The following is a 15,221-nucleotide window of genomic DNA, read 5'->3' on the forward strand; positions in this document are numbered from 1 at the left end:
GAACAAGAAAGACAGACACTAAGGCTAAGATCCTCAAAGGTGGTGCCTAACTCTCACTGATTTCAACTTGCATTGAAAATCAATTCAGCTTAGGTGAAAGTGATCATGAAATGGAGTTCATGATTCTAAGCAGTGGTAGGAGAGAAAACAGCAGAATAAAGACAATTGACTTTAAAAAGGCAGACTTTAGCAAACGCAGAGAATTGGTAGGTAAGATTCTGTGGGGAGCAAATCTAAGAAAAAAATTCAGGGGAGTTGGCTGTTTTTTTAGAGTGTTTATTACGGGCACACGATTCCCAATTCCTAATGCATTGGGAAACATAGGAAATATGATAAGAGATCACCCTGGTTTACCCAGGAGATCTTTAATGACATGAAACTCATAAAAGTTATACAAAAAGTGGAAACAAGGTCAAATTATAAAAGATTAATATAAAAAGACAACACAAGCATGTAGGTGCAAAATTAGAAAGGCCAAGGAACAAAATGAGAATAAACTAGCTAGGCGCATAAAAGGTAACAAGAAAACAATTTACAAATACATTAGAAACAAAAGGAAGACCAAGGACAGGATAAGCCTATTCAATGAGGAGGAAAAAGACCAGTAGCAGAAATGGCTGAATTGGCAAATGCCTTTTTTGTTTAAGTTTTCACCAAAAATGTTAGCAGCGATCAGACAGCTAACATAGTGAACATCAGTATAAATGGGGTAAGATCTATGGCTAACATAGGGAAAGAATAAATTAAGAATTACTTTGACAAATGAGATGTCTTCAAATTGGCAGGGCCTGATGAAATACACCCTAAAATACTCAAGGAACTGGCTGAAGAGATCTCTGGGCCATTAGCAATTATCTTTGACAATTCGTGGAGGATGGGAGAGATCCTAGAGGACTGAAAGAGGACAAATGTAGTACCTATTTATAAAAACAGAAATAAAGACCACCTAGGCAATTATAGATCAGTCAGCTTAACTTTGATACCTGGAAAGATAATGGAAAAAATAATCAATCAATTTGTAAGCACCTAGAAGATTATAAAGTGATAAATAACAGTCAACATGGATTTGTCAAGAACAAATCATGTCAAACCAACCTAGTACTCTTCTTTGACGCAGTAACAAGCCTTGTGAATGGAGAGAAAGCAATAGATGTGATATATCTCAACTTTAGTAAGGCTTTTGATACTGTCTCATATGACCTTCTCATAAGCAAGCCAGGGAAATATAGCCTGGATGAGACTACTATAAAGTGGGTTGGAAAGCCATACTCAGAATAGTTAGTGATAATTTGCAGTCAAGCTAGAAGCACGTATTGAGTGGAGTCCTACAGAGATCTGTCCCGGGTCTGGTTCTATTAATTATCTTCATAAATTATTTGGATAATGGCATAGAGAGAACAGTTATAAAGTTTGCAGATGATACCAAGCTAGGAGGGGTTGCAAGTGCTTGGGAGGATAGGATTACAATTCAAAATTATATTGACAAACCGGAGAAATGATCTGAAATAAATAGGATGAAATGCAACAAGGATAAGTGCAAAGTACTACACTTAGAAAAAATAATCAATTGCATACATAGAAAATGGAAAATGACTGCCTAGGATTAAGTACTGCTGAAAAAGCTCTGTGGGTTATAGCAGATCACAAACTAATTATGAGTCAACAATGTAACGCAAAAAAAGTGAACATCATTCTGGGATGCATTAGGAGGAGTGTTGTAAGCAAGACACGAGAAGTAATTCTTTGGGAAAGATGTGGACAATTTGGAGAAAGCCCAGAGGAGAGCAACAAAAATGATTAAAGGTCTAGAAAACATGACCTTTGAGGAAAGATTGAAAAAACTGAGTTTGTTTAGTCTGGAGAAGAGAAGACTGAGAGGGGACATGATGATAATCTCTAAGTACGTAAAAAGTTGTTAGAAAAAGAAGGGTGATAAATTGTTCTCCATATCCACTTTGGAAAGAACAAGAAGTAATGGGCATACATGTACTTGACCTCCTTTGGGAAATCCATAGACTGCACAGGACACTTCAGAGCATGGTTTTGCATCCCTGCCCATCCTGGCTAATAGTCATAGATGGACCTATCCACCATGAACTTATCTAGTTTTTTTTTGAGCCCTGTTATAGTCATGGCGTTCACAACATCCTCAGGCAAAGAGTTCCACAGGTTGACTCTACATTGTGTGTATGAATAGTTGCTTTTGTTCGTTTTAAACCTGCTGCCTACTAATTTCAATTGGTGACTTGTAGTTCTTGTGTTATGAGAAGGAGTAAATAACACTTCCATACTTATTTTCTCCGTATCAGTCATGATTTTATAAATCTCTCTCATATCCACCCTTAGTTGCCTCTTTTCCAAGCTGAAAAGTCCCAGTCTTATTAATCTATTCTAATACAGAAGCTGTTCCATATTGCTAATCATTTTAGTTGCCCTTTTCTTTACGTTTTCCAATTCCAATATATCATTTTTGAGATGGGATGACCAGGTCTGCACTCAGTATTCAAGATGTGGGTGTACAGTGGATTTATAAAAAGGCAATATATTTTCTGTCCTATTATCTATCCCTTTTCTATGGTAAGGGCACATGAATGCCATTGTTGGAGCTGTATATAGGCCTGCTTTTGAGACTTTTCTGCATGGGTCAGACTCTGACCGATAAGCAACCATTTGATTTTATAAGATACATATTAAAATCACTTTGCACAGTGCACCGCTCTCTTCCCCCAGTTCCATACCAATATTCAAGCTTCTCTTTCACAGTTTATGATAGCCCTACATTTCCTCAGCTGGGATATCATTTCTCCTTACCTTTCTTGTGTAGCAAATCACAGCATATTTAATCAAACAGCAGTGGCTTACTAAAATGAATCCCATTGACAAATTTAATGTTGGTGCAACACAGTAATTCAATTAACTTGTTTCTGTTTGTATTTGGGAAAGGGGTGGAACATGATACAGCTTCTAGCTCAAACACGGGGAATGACATCAATAAGTTTCCTGTTTTCCCTTCTTTCTAAAAGTATCTTTATTTTCCTATAAAATAGGATGCAAGGGCACTTCAGTCCTGACAGCACTGTAATCCCACATGGGCAATACACCAGAATATTGCTTTGGATGGAAGGACTTCCTTTTTTGACCTGGTGATGTTAGTTTCCTGTTTTTCTTAGTAAAATGTATCTTGAACGTACTTCCAAACCAATTCAATTTGTAAAAATTTGTCAGTATACAAATGCTATTTATAGTTCACTTTTAATGAGAACACTATTGAAATGTACATTATACTTTGCATGTTATGGGCAGACCAGATCTCATCTCAAATGTTTGTATAAACATGTGAGTCCAGTCCTATAAGAAGCACAGTGCTTACTTGTGTGTTTCCACTGAAGGTAATGCATCTACTTGCATGACTCTGGATTACTAATATGGGAAAGGAAAATGGTAGGGTTGAACCGTGACATTACAAATACTATGAAGGACACTGCATTCTACTTATCTGCTACCCATCATTGCATTATCTGAGCATTTCATCTTTAATATGTTTATCCCCACTTTTGGGTCAGGCCCAGATATATAGACTAAGTGAATTGCCCAAGGTCAAACAGGGAGTCTGTGTCAAAGCAGGGACTTAAACTCAGATCTCTTAAGTGCTAGGCTAGTGCCCTGACCACTGGACAATCCTTTCTCCTCCATTTAGGTAGCATAGCATGAAGAATTAAAAGTGAAGCGAATACATAGTGGCTTTGTTAAGTTATTTGGGAGAAGTATGGAAACATATGGGGAAAACCAGTATTACACAGACGATCACAAAAGATATTTATTTCATTAGATGTTTTGTCTGAAATATAAAACTCCTCCCCCAGTTTTAAATGTTTCTTATTCTCAGTTAACACAGGCTCAAAATTCCAAGGCACAGATTCTGTCCCCTGCTGTAAAAAAGCGCAAGTGGCTGAGGGAAAATCACTCCAGTGCAGGAGCTGCATAGGATTGATGTACAGATCCAATCATGGCCCCCTCTGTAAAAGGCAGGATGGGGTTTACAGGGAAAAGGAGGGGGAGTAACATAGCACTGAGAAATACAGGGGATTCTGCAGCCGTAAGAAGTCCTGGAGAAGCCTCTATCAGCTAGGTCACTTAGATCTCATTGTTAGCTAATATTTATTTCTAGGAGGTTTTGTACTTAAGATAATTATGAATGGTAATCCCAGAATGCCTTGTACACATGCTAAGCTTTATAGTGGAAATTTACTAGTAGCTAAACTTTGCATAACTTCTGTTTTTTGTATGTGTAGAATCTGTCAGACAAGATGTATGTTCTGCCGAGGCTTGCCAAACCTAAACAGTGTGCCAAGTATGGCTGTATAATATGCTATGGATATTTGATACAGTTGTCTATGTACCGTGAAAAATAAGTATGAAACTAGATAAGAAAAGGGGAGTAAGGTCTGTAATAATACAGTGGAGTATGTGGAATTTCCTATCTGTTGTAAACAAGGGGAATATAAATGAGCAGAAGTGAGCTCATATTTTGGAACAGAGTGAAGACGTAAGGGCTGCAAACCTGTTCTCCAAATTGGTAATGCAGGAACCTCTCTGTGTTGATTTATCTATTTTTAATAAACTGGTTGAGCTGGATTATGTCATGTTTTGTTAATCAATAATCTAAACCCAATTACTTAACATCAGTAAGATTCTGTGGCAGCAAGTTCCACAGGACAGCTATATGTTGCATTACAAAAATACTTCCTTTTATTACAGGTGGATTAGGTCAGGACACCTGTAGTTAAGGTTGCCTGACTGCTTCCCCTCATAAGACCCTATTTTCAGTTCCTTATAACTGCCAGACTTTAAACATTCAGGCTGAAATTTTCCATGCCAAGTTATCTGTCTCAGGCTGCATTTTTTTTCTGACAGTTTCAGCTAAAGCAGGTCAGTCACTTCTGAGAATAAGATGAAAGAAAAATGATTGTTTTGCCCATGTTAAATTCTCACAACTGTTTTGTTAGGAAGCTCTAGAGCCTCCATACTTTGGAGCAAGAACATGAAATTTGCGAGGGGGTTGCCCTGGTCTCAGGAATGTGCCTTTTGCCATCACAGTGAAAATCTACACAAATTTGGCTAAGTTATAAGCCTCCAAAAAAAATCTCAGTTTGCACCTTCTCAGTAGAGTCTTGTTAGAGTTTGAGGCTCAATTCTCAGAAGATGCCATCTTCACTGAGCATGCTCCATCCCTTCACATCTCCTAGTGCTGATTATATTGCAGATGTCCATACCCACTGAGTGACAGCGCATGCTTTATCCCAGGGCTGAAGGGCCTGGGCAGGACTTTCCCTGCAACTGCTTCTCCTGGCAGTCAAGGACTTTTGTGGCTTTGGGTGCTGGAGCTGACAGCAGGGAGATTTTCTCTCCTGTGCTCTCAATACTTCCCTTGCTGGTGTCCCAGCAGCATGGAAGAGAATGAGGAAGTAGCCTGAGTGGAGTATAGAGGGGGAGGAACTGGGGGAGGAAAGGGGTAAATATCCTCACGGGAATGGTGTAGGTAGATTCATGAATGGCTGTGTAGCTCTCAGAGACTATAGTGATGTGTGCCATAGAAATAGCCAGGAGGAAATTAAATTAATTCAGTGTTCGGATGGTGTGTGGTAAATAAGGCCTAGGCCACACACTGAATGAGGATAAAAAGAAGTATTGAATAGCTGCCCATTCATTAAATGAGGCAGGATCCTATATGGGAAAAATAGTTTGTGCTCATGTAATTACAGACTCTATCATATTGCATGCCCATAAGGGGGCAAATTAAGTTGGCAGAGGCAACCTTAATTCTGGCATTTCCTAACTTTTGCATGCTTAACTTTGCAACCACAATAATGTTCTTGTAATGGAGTTATTTTGGATGTAATATGAATTCATGGTAATTACACACAATGGGGCAGGGGAGGCCACTCCTCTGGGGACACCAGGGCTGAATGAAGCAGGGACCAGTGGATGCTGATGATATCAATGTCCATAGGCAGCATGTGCCTCTTCAATTTGGGGAAGGTGGCTACATCCCAAGGCCCCACTCATGCTCCACCCCTGCTTTGCTCCAGGCCCTGCCCCTACTCAGACCCATCCGACGAGGCCCTGACCACGCTCCACCGTGTTCTGCCCAGGCTCCTTCCCTGAGCCCTCCCATCCAGGAAGAAGCAGAGCTAGTGCAGGGCCTTAGGGCCAAGTGGGAGCTTCCAGCGACTTCCAGCTTCCTCCCTCCCATCCCTCACACTTCCTTCACCTCAGCCTGACTCCCCCTGCCCTCCATGATTTAAAAAAAGAAGCAATCCCCCCAGTCTTCTCTTCCCCCCCCCAAAGCATGACGCTCTTTGCAGCGTATCACACTGCTTGAGTATCATACCCTTCCCTCCAGCCCTGGCTCTATCTGGACTATTAAGATTGTAAGCCCCTCAGGGCAGAGACTGTCTCCTATCCTATTTTTGCGTAGTGTGTAGCATAACAGGGATCCTTAGGTGCTTCTGTAATAATACTGAATGACAGGTATCCAAAAGCAAATCCCAGTGTAACTACGCTGTAAGTGCAGTGTAACTCACTGTCATTACAATACCCTTATTATGAAGTGTGATCTGTGAGCCTTTCAGTCAACCTATATCCACTTGTGCTTTGTAGCTGAACCTGAAACCAAGAATTTTGTCTGGCTTCAGATTTCATTGCACAAAGTCTCGTGCAGCTCCAGCGTACACCCAGAGATGAACTGTAGCTAATTTTCATGGGTCAGACAGAAGGGGAAGAATTACAAATGTGTCAGTTAATAGAGAGGCAGCACAAAAAATTCCATTCTTCAACGCTGCAAGGCATTTATTCTGCAGAAGGAGACTGACAATTATCTCATTAAAGCATTCCCAAGACCTTGATTTAGCTGTTAAGAAGGAAGTTTTAATAATGAACATCTGGTATTGTTTTCAATTAAATATCCTGCCACTAAACTCTGATTTCAAAAGTTGCTTTAAAATTTTTAATGCTATTTCTTTAGAAATGGCTAAATGCAAACAAAAATGTCACTGATTTAAATTCCTTTCTTCCCCTTTGTTGCTGTTTTTACCATATTCCTACTAATGACTGTTGAAAGCTTTTTGATGTAGCCCATCTAGATATATAAATATGATTAATACTGCAACATTTCTGTTCTTTTCTCTTTGTACTATTGATATCTCATTTTCTTTTTCTATTTAATTAAATTGAATATATTTTATGTTTTGCTGTGTTTTAAAACAATGGCAGCGTACATAATGGTACTATTTTACCTCTGCTTGAAAGTGCTGAGCTGAATTAAACATGCTTTTAAGATCCCGTATTTCTTTTTACTTTTAATATGCTGTACAATGAAGGCAAAGATATTATGAACTGTATTTCTTAGACAGCTGTTTTGAGAGGGAGAGTGATTTATCTAACAGCTGATTAATTACTAACCAACACCTAATTGAAATCTTAACTGCTAGTATAATTCTTTCAGATATATATATGCGGGTGTATCTATATAAGTTTAAATATGGGAGTACAGACCAATTTTAATCTACTTTGCTTAATATATGCTACACAAAGTAGTAATGGACACATAACTGCTATTCGTGTTCCCCTCAGTTGAACTGCAAATCTGTCTGTAGTTCTTAGAGTGTATTTCCTCTAATGCTGTAATTACACTGTCTCTAGTTTTGTTTATCTAGTGGTTATTTAGATGATGACCCAAACTGCTTCCCGTTTATGAGCTAATAATAACAGTGTCCATCTAGATATCTAGATAAGGCCAAGGGGTTTATTTAGCCCAAGTATTAGCAAATTAACAGGAAGCACCGTGAGACACCATTATGGTTAAGGGCAAGATTCTGCCCAGATGTCAGTATCTGGTCCTAAATGTTAGGGTGAATTAAAATGATAGATTCACGGTGTGACCCCGGCCAAGCTGTCATTGATTTCATGGGAAGTCTTGCAGGAGTCAGAGTTACAGAATAAGGCCCAGGAAAGGATATATTAAAAAATGAAATGTATTGCTGAGGTGGTTCTTTTTGTTATAGGGAATATGGATGGGGAGTTTGTGAACGGCAACAAATCAGAACAGAGTGCTACTGAAAACAACCATTCACTTGAGAGTCAGTAAATGTACAGCATCTCTGACTGATCTGCTTTTCAGTACAGCAAGAAGTATCGGCTGAGATGATTTACTAATAGGCTTGTCAAAATTCAAATTGTTCCCCACAGGAGGTGAACTATTACCATGCGTTTTCTGTTGGAGAGAGAGATATTGTGAAAACTTGAAAAGAGATGTTACGATACAAAAAGCAATTATTCCAAGGCACTCAAATCTGTGTTTCACGACTCAGTGTCAGATAATACCTATGGCAGATGACAGTGTCATTGGGACAGAGATCAATTTAGTTTTCTAAATATGAAATTACCATATGCCTACTAAATGGAGTAGCCTGGTTTTGAAATCTGTATGGTGGTTTCATCATCTCCATTTAAAAACTATAGAGAAACGGGCAATGCTGGTCTCCTTCACTTATTTATTTATATAAAAGGATATAGTTCTTGTGAAAGGAACCAAACTGTCTGTTCTGATTCCTTTGAGTATGTCCCTGCATTATGGCTTTTAAACTAGTGAGCGAGGCTTATATTTAAAACAAATTGCTTACTTCTGTTTTACTTTGGATTCATATATTTATTCCTGCTATTATTATTAATATTGCAGTAGCATCCAGAGGCCTCACTGTACTAGGTGCTGCATGAACATACACTGAGAAACAGTTCCTGCCCTGAAGAGCAAATTATACACTCCAATTAGACAAGACAGACAAAGGGGGGAGGGGAAACTGCTTGCCCAACGTCACACAGCAGGTCAATGGTAGAGCCAGGTCTCCTGTCTCCCAGCTCATTGCTTTATCCACTAAACCACATTGCATCTGCAATTGCAGCCTCTCATCTGGATGGGGGTCTTCTCCACCTTGGGAGCAGAACTGTGCTAGCTAAAATTGTGTTTGAAAGTAGCTATTTCTGTCAGGGTTCCATTGTAGCTTCCCTGAGGTATGGGGTTATGGGTCTTCTTCTGAAAACTGCTAGAAACTGTCCTTCCAAGTAGAGTGTAGCATGGCTTTTTAACATTGTTTGAGCACAGGTTTCAGAGAAAACAATCCCGATCTGCACTGCTCAGGGACATTGGATCATAACATTGCTAGCAACCACCATGTTTAAATGCAGTTGTAGCTAAGGTGCGTCAGCTCCCAAGGCTTGCCTTCTGTATTCTGGGTACACTCAACATGCCCAGTGAAGTCAGCGGGAGTGTTGGTGCATAGGAGAGTCCAGGATCCGAGCCTCAGTGTGGACAGGACTTTACTCATATTCCATAGATTGGCACGAACCAGTGTTGCCGCTATTAAAGATGAGGTACATATAGTACACGCTGCTGTTCATGCTCCTGTCACCATATCCGACTGGATCATTGCTTCATAGCATCCCTGCCTGTTGGCCACCCTGGCCTTCCATGCGTGTCTCAGACCTTGCCTTTTACCAGTGCAGTGTATAAGTGAATGGGGAGAAAGACATGCAGCGTTCCATAATGGATACACAGGTGTTGCCGCAGCTGCTATAGTTCATACATATCACAAAGCTCTGGAGCAGTTAAGATACCTGACTGTACTATTAGCAAATGCCCTGACTGCCATCCTAAGGGAAAGCAGTTATCAAAGGAACGACCCTATCTCTTTGCTTCTTTAGAATTTCACTCCTCACGCCTGGTCCCAGTGTGCTGGGAAGAGAAAGGAAGAGCTGCTAATGGAGACCCCCCAGCATAATGGAAACAGCTCTGTTGGATGGCAAACAAGAGTCTAGCTGAAATGGAGGAGAGCTGAGGTCAGAGTGTCGGAATTCTCTGAGGAGTCTGCAACAGGCACCAGAAGGAGTGCACAGGGCATGAAGGCAATAAAAACAGAGGGAGAGGATTGAATCAGCTATAATTGCAGATCCTCCGAGTAGCCTATGCTGAGGTTGGTGAGCAGCACAGAGTACCAAGGAAGCATCATGGCACCAGTGTGCCTGGGTGGCACTGAGATTATCACAAAAGAAAATCCCTGGAGTCACTCAATTGGCGAGAATGAATTCCTGGTGACGTTCTACTGCTGGTGCTTCAGCTGACAAGGGAAGGATGGGTCCCAAGGGACACTGGCAGAGATGACTCATCTTATTCCCCACTTCATGACTCCCTTGGAAACTGACCTACTTTGATTCATCTCCCATGTGACCCACATGACATATAGTTACTCTCAAGCTTGTGTGAGTAGGGAAGGTATAGAGAACAGTTACAGTCCCACACATTTATATGCCAAGCAAAAGAAGAATATGGAGCATTTTTCCAGGAACTGATTTTTACATTTAGTGACTGTATTAATTTAAAAGGCAATAGGTGTGTTTGTGGAGTGTATTCGATAGTACTTTCTACTTATGGAGAACAGGAATATCTGAGTACTATGGTAGACTGATACACAGCGAAAGACAGAAAAAATGAGATTGGTGATAATGTACAAGGGTTTGGGTGTTTTTGCTCTTGTGTGATAAGATTTTACTAAAAAGAAGATAGAGCAAAAGAGCACTCCAGTACACCAGTGCGTGTTTGTGTATGTGTAAAGTGTGTGTATTTACTGTTATATTGTAGCAGCACCTAGGGCCACAGTCATGGACCCAGGTCCCATTGTGCCTGGCTCTGGATTCACAAATAAAGAGACTATCCCTACCCCTAACAGCTTACAATCTAAATATAAAACAAGAGACAACAGACAGACAGGGGAGCACAAAGGAACAGTGAGACAATGCTGGTCATCATGGAAAGGAGTGCCAAATGAAATGTCTTCATTGCACTTCCTAATTCCACTGACAAGTCTGCTTGGAGTGCATGGCTGGGGACTGATCCATGAACTTTAGCTGTCACCATAAGTCTTTCATTGACTTCAGTGGGCCTCAGGGAGTACTAAGAGTATGAGCCACGATAGGCCTTGGCAGAATAGTAATACACAAGATGTCAGCTAGCCCAGAAAGCACATTACTGACCTGAAAGGATGGTATAGAAACCACACCAAGTGCTCCAGTAACTATGTAAACAAATTCCTAAGAGACGGTAGAGGGACACACTGCCCCCTCGTCACGTAAAGATGGAATGACAGGATAAAGGATGAGGATGTTTTGTTCGAATTAGCAGGTACAAGGTACAGGATAATAACAAAAAGCAAATGAAATGCAATATGTAACATGTTTGTATCAATGTACAAAAGAAGTCCTAGGAGGCGCATCTTTGTACTGGTCTAGGGGCAATATCCTGGTATGTTGACTGAACTGGTACCTTGTTGTGGGCATACCTGTGTTAGTGTACCCCTAGCTCCTATGTGTGCTAAGGCCATGCTTTGTCAACAATAAACTTGGCCGAGCGCCTTTGCCACTGAACCGAGCCTGTGGTCTTTCTATATTAGTATATTGGCCTCTTACTGTTCTATGTATCTTTCCTTCCCATCAGGATAGCTTATAGTTTTGCTTTTAATACTGTCTCCTTGAGAAACTGTCAGCTCTCCTTTTCTCCTGAGATTTTCTTCCCATAGGATTTTACCTACAAGTTCTTGGAGTTTGTTAAAGTCTGCATTTTTAAGTCCATTGTCCTTATTCTGCTGCTCTCAGTTCTTCATTCTTTAGAATCATGAACTCTATCACTGACATTGCCTTCCGCCTTCACATTCACAACCAATTCCTCCTTGCTGGTCAGAATCAAGTCTAAAATGGCTGCCTCCCTGGTTACTTCCTTTACTTTCTGAAACAGAAAGGTGTCCCCCCATACATTCCAAGAACTTATTGGAAATTTTGTGTTTTGCCGTGTTACTTTTCCAACAGATGTCCAGGTAGTTAAAGTCCCCCATTACTACCAGGCCTCATGTTTTGGATATTTCTGTTATATGTTCTAGAAATACCTCATCCACCTCCTCTTCCTGATTTGGTGGTCTCTAATAGATCCCTACCATGATGTCACCTTTATTTTTTTTCCTTCCAGTGAATAGCTGAAATGAGAAATCCATTCATTCCTTGGTCATTATAGTGCAAATATTTTTATTTGGTGTATAAATGCTCATTCACTCTGCCCATACTGTTGGAAATGGCACACCTTACTAACAAGCCAGCATTCACACTGCCCACAGGTTTAGCTGTGAACTAGTCTGAGGTTTTCCTATTTGCATCTAATGTTTTGTAAGTATATCCTAGTGCTTTACGTTAGATTCTAAAAGGGATTCCTTAGCATCCTGATCAGAACACTTCCTCTCCTGGAGTCAGACCGTTGCTTTGACTTGTACTTGGCATTCAACACCATTGCATCTGGGCTCCTCTGAAGATTTAAAATAGGAACATAAAGAGACATGGGGAGAGGATTGGATGTTAAATTAGCAGACCCAAAAGGACCCAAAAAAAATGTAAACTGTTCACATAAACCTTGTGAAATGACATCACTGAATTTCCCTGTTCTACCTGAGACATGATTGTTGACCCAGAAGGACATTTAAATGGCGATGGTGCCCCCCTCAACAAGCCAATCCAAACTGGTGTCAATAATTATGAATAGGAAGCAATTTATAGGCTGCTGAAATGATTTCTTGGATATAAATTAGGGACAAAGCTTACAATGATCCTGGAGCAATATCCTATTGTGAAAATGTATAAAGTCAGGCATTCTTTTCTGAATGGCAGAGGAACAATGTTTCTCGAGAATGTCTGGATGAAATATAGATTGAACCTAGCGATATTTGAAAGGGCACTCCCACAAAAGCAGTGTCCTTCTGCAATATACAGTATATTTTTGGTGAAGAACATGGAGTCCAGAGAGGCTTTTCTGCATTACAAATATACGTGTCTTTAACGTGCAGCTTGGTCTGTGAGGAGGATGTTAGCATCCCCAGATGAGGAGAGGCATCTTCTGGGGCACACATTAATGCATTATTAAGCACTTACTGATACTTTATGTTTTTCATTTAAAAAACAACTTAATTAAAAAAGATGCTTCCTCCCTCTCTTGAGCAGCAGTGGAGGAATCATTAATAACTGCAGCATGCAGCAGTCTCCTTGATTAAAACGAAGTTGTTGACTGCACATTGTTAGGGGCTTTATAGCAGCAATAACAACAGCTTTGTTAGACTAAGGAAAACAATGGTTCAAGAAAACCACGGACAATTATTTGGTCCGCCCTGGAGCACCGTGGGATCAGACATCCCTATGGCTATCCTCGCTAACGTACATGGGGTTAAAATGAAGAATTTTCCCTCTAGGGATGCTGGCAAGAGAAAACACTTTTTCATCTTGTGGAGCATTGAGCAAGGATCACGTTTTATGACTAGGTGGGGGTAATTTCTTTGACTGAAGAGGTGTTGGAGGACTTCAGGGACCATTCTCCATCTTTGTGTTTGTATAGTTCCTGGCACAATGGAGCCTCCAGCCCAGATGCTACTGTGGTACAATGGATACGGAGCTCAGACTCGGACCTCTACATGTCACTGTAATACAAATTAATAATAATAATAATAGCGCCTTTCTGCTTTCCCTGTCCCTATAATCCATTTCCGACTGAGCTGGGAGGAATAGATTCCCCCTGGCTGGAAACCTGTACTGTGTCTCAAAATCAGAAAATTAAAATCAAGAAACTTTCTCTCTTTCTATTTTAAATCAATGCGGGATGACAACGGGCCAAACACTGCCCGCATACATGCTGTGAGATCAGTGGGAGAGGCCCACCTGCATCTGAGGTGAATTCAGGTTGTCAGAGTAAATTCCTAGATTTGGACAGCCTGAGGTAACTCTTTTTATTTAGGGACAATTTGAAAATATGTAAATATAGAAGAGGGTTTTTTTTTTTTTTTTTACGATGTAAAAATGAGTCTTGCAGGTTAAATCCCTAGTGCTGAGGATATAAATTGTATTATTGTAGGAATGCATCTCACCCTCCCCCGGTAGTGGAATTTAGGATGGATGAAAAGTGCTGGACTGACGGCCTTTGCGTTTGAAACCCTCCATTTATTTGCCCTCAGAACAAATTATTCCCAAGCAGCGTCAACACCAGCTTCCCCACACAACTTTGAGCTCTGCCCTCAAGGAGTCCCCTGTTTGTCTGAGAGGGTAGTTCAGTCTAAGCAGCCCATTCACTGGCTCGCATCTTGTTCAAACTGCCACCTCTCATCAATTTGTGGCAGTAGTGGTGGTGTTCGGGGTGTGGTGTGGCCACCTGGCCACCATATCAGTGTAGCACTGATTTTCTCAAGTCCTGTTCACTGAAGCTACCACTTACCCATGTCCCCGTTCTCTAGTACCGCACTGAGTGAATCTCCATGCTTGCTACGTCCCTGACCTGCGTTGGAGAGAACCTTTACACTTCCACCCCTGCACGGTTCCTAAGTTTCAGCCCCTGTTGACCAGCATTTCCAATCGCTGGAAGTCTCAGGTGTATTTTGGAAAACCCAGGGTTATGCTGTGTAAAGAGACACTGACATATTTAAATAACTAGATGGTGGTTTTTAAAGAATAAAAACTGTTTCCAGTCAGGCATGTTCATAAAATGCAGATATGTTACAGATTATAACAGTTCTTAAGACAATATGAGAATCTGTAACCAGCTCTGCTGCTGAAGGAACTCTTCATCCTTCTTTGATCAGCTCTCCATATGGATCGCATCACTGGAGCATATGTGCCCCATGCACATTTATGCATGCCCCATGCACACTTATACATGCATGGGGCACAAGTGCCCCAGAAGAGGAAACCTCATGGACCAAACATCTTGCAGAAACACAGTAACTGTAAGGTTAGTAACTGTTCTATTTTTTTTCTGCTCACCTAGCTGCGGATTACTCAGGAGGGTTTCAGCTTCTGGTAGCAGCCTCCTTTTGCCTTTCCCAAATGGGTGTTTTTATGGCTGCACAACAGATGGCAGCATTTGGCAATGAAAGCTGATGGCCGGTGAATCAGATGATGTGTTGGTTTGTCTTGAGTTGCCTGGATTAATTGAAAGGAGCTCAAAGACTTTTAAATGTCGCTGCCTGTGCCTGGTAAGTTTCAGCAGCATGATGGAACTGGTGGAGAACAGAATTGGGCCTGCATCTTGTGTCTTCATTTACACCTTTGCAAGGTGGATGGAAAATTTCCCCCATATTCTCTAGTTACAC

This window comes from Emydura macquarii, unplaced genomic scaffold (assembly GCF_026122565.2).
Source record: "Emydura macquarii macquarii isolate MOO-44397 ecotype Brisbane River unplaced genomic scaffold, CSIRO-AGI_Emac_v2 contig_1790, whole genome shotgun sequence".
Classification (NCBI taxonomy): Eukaryota; Metazoa; Chordata; order Testudines; family Chelidae; genus Emydura; species Emydura macquarii.